At 40.2% G+C, this 6575-nt stretch overlaps 1 long non-coding RNA gene across 1 annotated transcript; it reads left to right on the plus strand.

The window, feature by feature from the left end:
• The first annotated feature begins 828 nt into the window (after positions 1-828).
• Positions 829-6395, plus strand: LOC310898976. The gene is made up of 3 exons (XR_014583883.1): positions 829-1627; positions 2723-2787; positions 3951-6395. It is a non-coding gene; the product is annotated as an uncharacterized lncRNA (long non-coding RNA).
• The last annotated feature ends 180 nt before the right edge of the window (positions 6396-6575 follow it).

Genomic DNA, 6575 nt, shown 5'->3' on the forward strand with positions numbered 1-6575 from the left:
GTTGGGAGTCTTAAGGCACACTTCTCTGCCTTTATCCACAGATGGAAGATCACCAGAATGGAAACAGACTGAATCATAGAGTCACTTAGTTTGGAAAAGACCTTCAACCAACCATCAACCTGACCTACCAGGTCCCATCACTAAACCACATCCCTTACTGCCACATCTTTGAGACTACAGATTCACATCTCTCTCAAATACCTCCAGGGATGGGGATTCCACCACTTCCCTGTGCAGCCTGTTCCAATGCTTAACCAACCTTTCCCTGAAGAAATTCTTCCTAATATCCAATTCTTCCTAATATCCATTGCAACAGCATGTGGGAAAGGAAAAGCTATCTCAGCCTGGACTATTTAGGTTGTCTCCACCACAGGGTGGAGAGTTTTCCCCATCTGATTATCTTTTTAATCGTGTTTGGTATTTGTTGATTTACAATTAGTTCTGCTGTTTTGCACCTGGTTTGATATCAGACAAATACCAGCTCCCTTCTGCTGCACTTTAAGCCTCTAAACAAAAGACACTGCCTTCATACATTTAAGCCTCAACAACTGCAGACAAGCATAAGATGGAGATATTCACGGCTAGATTTTGAAACAGCCTCCAGGTATACCCACCGTGCTTTGTATTTTGCTTCCTATGGGCAAATCAGGAATGCAACTATCTGCCAGACACAAGCTTGCCTGTTATTTTTGTGCACAGAACTTTAAATAACTGCAAGTATGTACCCTTAAAACAGCATGCCCACAGGTTTGAACACCACACCAACCCAAACGAGGGCATGGAGGAAAGGCTGGGAGGCCAAGTGGTTGCACCATGGGGCAGGGCAGCATGCATCAGAAGTCCCCCTCAGCCTCAGCCAGACAGAAGTACTGCATGCTGTGTGTTGCTCATGCACAGCACAGCCAGCTCACTGAGGAACAGGCATACTACGTGATCAAAATGCACTTGTGCAAGAGCTTATCTGCAATCTCAGAAGCCATGACTATTAAATGGGGGCAAAGACTAGAGGAGGCCCTTTTACCTACCTACTTTAATTCATACCAGCTATGGAAAAAGTAAGACAAAGAATAGCTGAGTAGCTTCTGTTTAAACAGCTTCTGTTTAAACACTTCAAACTACTGCTTAATTCAGGGAGAAAGCAGAACAGAAAGAAATCCAAATAGGAGATTAAGAGCTATTTATTTTGCTATGGTCTTTGAGAAGCAGAACATACAGAATCCCTTTCTCCTTAAGCACAAAAGCATAAATGGACAATTTCCTTGCTCATAACTCCGTAACTATTTTCTACTGACTTCTGTTAATTTTCTGCTGACTTCTACACTCAAAGCTTTCCTGGCTTTTGAATTCAATTAGTTTCTGGTCCACAGGGACAGATTCATCACTTCTACTTCCTGTCCCTGTAATCAGTTCCAAGAACTGCCTCAATTTCTTGGAGTTAATTCTTTCTCAGAATTAACCATTAATCAAAGACATCCAGTGTTTCAGCTAAACAAGCTCATTCCTCAACTAGTATTTTCAATGAGATTTTCTTATATGTTATTGTACATACACTGCACCTAACCTCCTTCAACATAACCGTACCTTTGGGACACAGTGGACCTTAGATGTTGGCTAGCTGCAGGATTAGGTAAGTGCACCTGGTCTCTGAAAACAGACTCAAGCATTTCCCTAGTGCATTTATGCTTGGAGACACCTGTACTGGCTTCTACCATGATTAAAACGGTTGCTGATGGAAAGTCACTACTGGGATTATGTGGATTGCTTTAGAAGGAGAAACCTGGCTTTTGGGTGGGATGAACCATTTACTTACATGCTTCATGAGGCACCTACAGCTCTATTGCGTGGTGGCAAAATTAAGCCTTATGGACTGATTCGTTTGTCTTGCTTACTTTGCCAGATCACCCCTGCATGTTTCCAGGAACAGAAAACTTCTCCCACAGCAACGATCTGGAAAAGAAATGAAACAAACAGCATTTTTAAACCCTGTTTGTCACGATCCATGTTGGTTTATAGTATTGAATGATTCATTTTGCTGAATCACAAAAGACAACTCTGAGAGATTTTTTGGGAAATATCACATTTCAAAAGGTTCAAGAGCAGGATTTCCCTTCCCTCAGCCTCAACGTGTGTATCTGCAGACTAGGGGCATGTCCTCCCTGCCCCAACCCTGCGTCTGCTCAGGATGACCCCGGGGCTTCCTAGCGAGATCGTTCAGTACTTGCCCAGGAAATGAAGCAGATTAATGTTTTTTTTAAGAAGGTTGCTCTTTAAATGCTTGTGTTCTTTGTGTTAAGTTATGCATTTGTGCAATGATATCCCTGCTGAAACTGATGTGGACCCAATCAGGGAAACAGCACAAACTGTGTTACATTATGAGGTTTAACATTTAATTACATTGGCCTACTTATGTGAATCAGATATTATTCTCTTACTCATAAAACACATCTGATTTCTTCACATGAACAATTGTAATGTGATACAAATGCAAAGGTCTATATGTGGATGAAACCCTATGATTTAACTATCCAGACAGTGTCTCCAATTTTCATCAAAAGTTTGACCACATGCATAAAACAATGAACAAAGCTCTCTTATCCTCTGAAACTTTTACACAAATATTAAATTCTTAATTCTTACTTCCTTTTGACAGAGGGAAAACAAAAAATTAATTGAAATATGAAAAGCAGCTGACTGGCCCTGACGTGATATGTTTTTTTTCCAGTTCCACGTGGGAATTTCTGCAGAATGTAATGGGAAATAAAGCAGAGAGACCACAGACGGATATGGGTAAGGCATCAGCTGACATGCCACGGAGTTCCAGTCTGTGTCTCCATGCTGAATTGTGTCTTCTTTGCACAAAAGCTCTCTGCTGCCAGGGGCACAGAAATAAATTTACCAATTAAACCCCAAGCCTCCAAATGGCAAATGTCTGTTGATTGCTTCTTTAAGCTGCACAGCTCACATTAGATCTGATTGATCATTAAACTTTGCCTCTAACTAAAGCTCCAGTGATGTTGGAGGGACAGCTATGCATGGATAATCTTCCAGATGCATTCATGACCCTTTCTGTACACTTCTTAAAAAATTAATTCACTAGTAATTCAGTATGCAGTAATTCACTATGAAGATTTTAAATGTGAGAACTTTGCCAAAATGGTATTTTCAATACCAACCTGGTATTTTCAATTCTGACATCATACTTTCTTCTTTAAGCAAAACCTCTTGTAAATTTAGGTTGAATTTGCCAAACATTAAATCAGTCTGAAGCTGAATTTCTCTGGCTGAATTTACCATTTGCTAAAAGAGAAGAAAAAAATGCTGAGCTCTGTTACATACAAACATAAAAGGCCAACTGTCACTGCTGCATTTCCAGGTTTCTGAGTACAGACACAGTATTCCTCATTAGGGAACTGAAAATTATAAAAGGTAGTATTATTCATCTCCTATATCTTATACTTAATGACTTGAGCAAATGAACATTTAGTAGTAAAAGAAAAATGCTCTAATTCATAAAACAAACAGGCAAGGGTGGCTGGGTGAGATAAATTCCAAGGAAGTGGAGATGACTGTTTCTATAGAGACAGCAAAACTTCTGGCTTGAGCAGTCGAGGACCCTTCTGCTGCAAATGTTCCTCCTGACACGCGCAGCAATGTCTCACCACCCAGGCTTGCAGCTGGGCAGAAGCACAAAATAATGCTGCATCTTAGTTCAAACCTTCTGCCTAACTACTAACGTTGGGATGCAAGGTGGAGCAGTAACCAGCAAAGAGAGCTGACAGCAATTCAGTAGCCAGGGGAATGGTCCTTCAGTGCTTAGGGGATGATGAGGAAAGACGTGGGCTGTACTGCGCTGATCCTATAACACCCTGTGAATGCTCTGAAAGGGACATCTGCTGAGCTAAATCTTGGATTTAGTTTTAATCCATGTGGCTTCCTCTGCATTTATCTAGGGCTTTCAAACAGACTGGAAAGGCTCGGTGCTGACCAAGGAAGAAAAGAGGTCATTCAGTAAATGTCTTCATATCCACGTATCACATGCACAGAGAACTGACTTGGTGATTCTACGAAATACCCAAACACGTCTGCAAAGCTTTCCGCAGGGCTCACCAGTGTAGGCTGCAGCCAGCCACAAGAAAAACAGAGGTTTCTCCATCACCAAAGGGCAAAGGGCTAAAATGCAACCTTCTCGGTGGCGGGGCAGCAGATTCTCCTAAGAAAACACCTCTGCCATGGACAGCGATGAGGTGATGACTGATCTGAAATGATGTCTCTCCACCCAGATTAGATCCTCACTTACAGACCAAAACCTCAACCAGTTTGTTTTCACAGTCCTAAGGCTTCCAGAAGATATACAGAAGCAAAATATCACTTAGATGAAAAGCCCTCATGCAACAAATCGTGATACACAGTCCCAGGCCAACTGCATGCAACTAGCAGTCCATCAATTTTTTCATTCTGTCAACAGCTGTTACAGGGTGAAAGGGCAACATAAATGGAGAGCTTAATCTGCAAGAAATCACAACCAGAGGAAGCAAAGGTTAAATCTGTTCGATGCATTACCAACTTCATTATTTTAAATGTACAGGCACAAATCTGTTCTGATTTTAGGAAGCACAGGAATTTATTTCATTGTTCACATGTGCAGTGAGTAGCAGGTAGCAGAGAAGATTTTTTTTTCTTCAGAAGAATAAACCTGCCTCTGATCCTGTAAAAAGCTGTGCTCACCTGAGTAACAAGTGCTTCTGTAAAACAATATTTATAAATCTTACAGTGTAGTTCTGCCACAGGCTGCAGAGCTTTTCTCCTCGATTTCTTACAGGTAAAGTAAAAAAAGGGCTTTTTTACTACCTTGTAATTCATTTGAGGCATGATCCTAGTGCAAAGAAGTGCTTGTGCTTTATACCAACTAAACATAGAAAACTTTTGGAGGGAAGGTACAGATTTAACTCATTAATCACCTCACATTAAAAGCAAAAGCTAAATTACTGGTATTCTTACCATGCATTCTTTACCACGTAATCCAGCCAAGGTAGGAACAAGCTGCCCGGTGTTAAAAACAATTCCCAGAAAATTCCTTCTATTTCCCCTTTAAAAGGATTCAGAACCAGAACCCTCAACATGAGTCTGTACTCCACACTCTAAAATAAACTTCATAGTGGCTCAAAACCTTGCAAATATTTGAGATAAGTTTGTTTCCTATTAGATCCATTTACATCTTCGCCAAAAGCAAAGTTTTTGAGAACCACAAATACCAGTTCAGTTTTCTGCTAATGAAATGGAAAGAGGAATTCCCAGCTGCTTCTCTGCAACTGAAGGAATTGCCATGGTGCCTTAGGCAGCTTTAAATATTTAATGAACAATTAAAAGCTAGTAAAATATGGCTTTAGTTAAACCTGTTTTAACTTCCGTCTTTGGGATGTACTCAAAACTACCCCAATTCCATTGACACACTGGAGGAAAGGAACATTAAAGCATAAAGCTGCGCTGCAAATTCAAGGCAAGCTCAAATGCAAGGAAGTGCCACCATTAAGGTTAACCTAGAAATTTGGCTCAGAACTCAGATTATACCAGCCCTGATTAAAACATTTTTTGTTGTTGTTGTTTATTTTGTTTTTTGATAAAATTGTCTCTCAGCTGTAAAAAATGGTGGTGACTAAAAGCTCAGCTGCTAACACCGCTGGAATAGATTTATTGCATGGAAATGGGTTGACCTGCAGCAAGTGACTGATGGTGCAAGCTACAAGGATCTGGCACCTCCTTATCACAGGGGTGAGTGCTTTGGTTAGTGCAGCTCTCTGCATATGCAAAGAGCACTGACAGCCACTGACTTACAAAAAAATGAATGAAACTCCAAAACAGATCTGTGAGGCACAAGTCAGACCTATTCCTTTAACACCAACAAGCCTTTCTCCAACACCACTGCATTTAGGTCACACACAAACAGAAAAGCAAAGCACAGCAAAGTTGAACAGACTTTGTTAAGGTCAAAGTACAAATGAACTGGAGAAAGGAGGGAAAAAAATAAGAGATAAGATAAGGACCAGTAATTTCACAGAGCTCTGACTACTAATGTGCATTACTCATGCACAGGGTTTGCTAGAATATTCTTTCCCCTTCTTCACTGGTTACAACTACAATCACCTCTTAAATCACTTAGTTCTTTATGAAAAAGGCCTGGAAGTTGTATTTTTTTTCGTTTTGGTTGTTTTTATTTCTGGCTCGTCTGTTTTAATGTAATTGCAGCTATTTAATATGTTGTTTTATACTTAGATCAGATCTGAAGGGCTTTGTGCTAGTTAGAGATAATCTAATATAGCCAAGACATTTCTTGGCTTGCTCCATGCCTTTTATTTTTTAATTAAAAATAAATAAATAAATACATCTTGCTCAAATCCTCATTGTCTGACCATTCAGATGCCTACTTATTTTTTACCCCAAAGAGCATTTCAAAGTATTTCTTGCCCATGAACACAAGCTGAAAAACTCCAGTACCCAATTTACTGCAATAGTTTTAAAAAAAAAAAAGTCCCAAAGAGCTTGCTTGTTATCCAAGGAAATGATGCATTTGGGGTGTG

This window comes from Anser anser (assembly GCF_964211835.1).
Source record: "Anser anser genome assembly, chromosome: 4".
Classification (NCBI taxonomy): Eukaryota; Metazoa; Chordata; class Aves; order Anseriformes; family Anatidae; genus Anser; species Anser anser.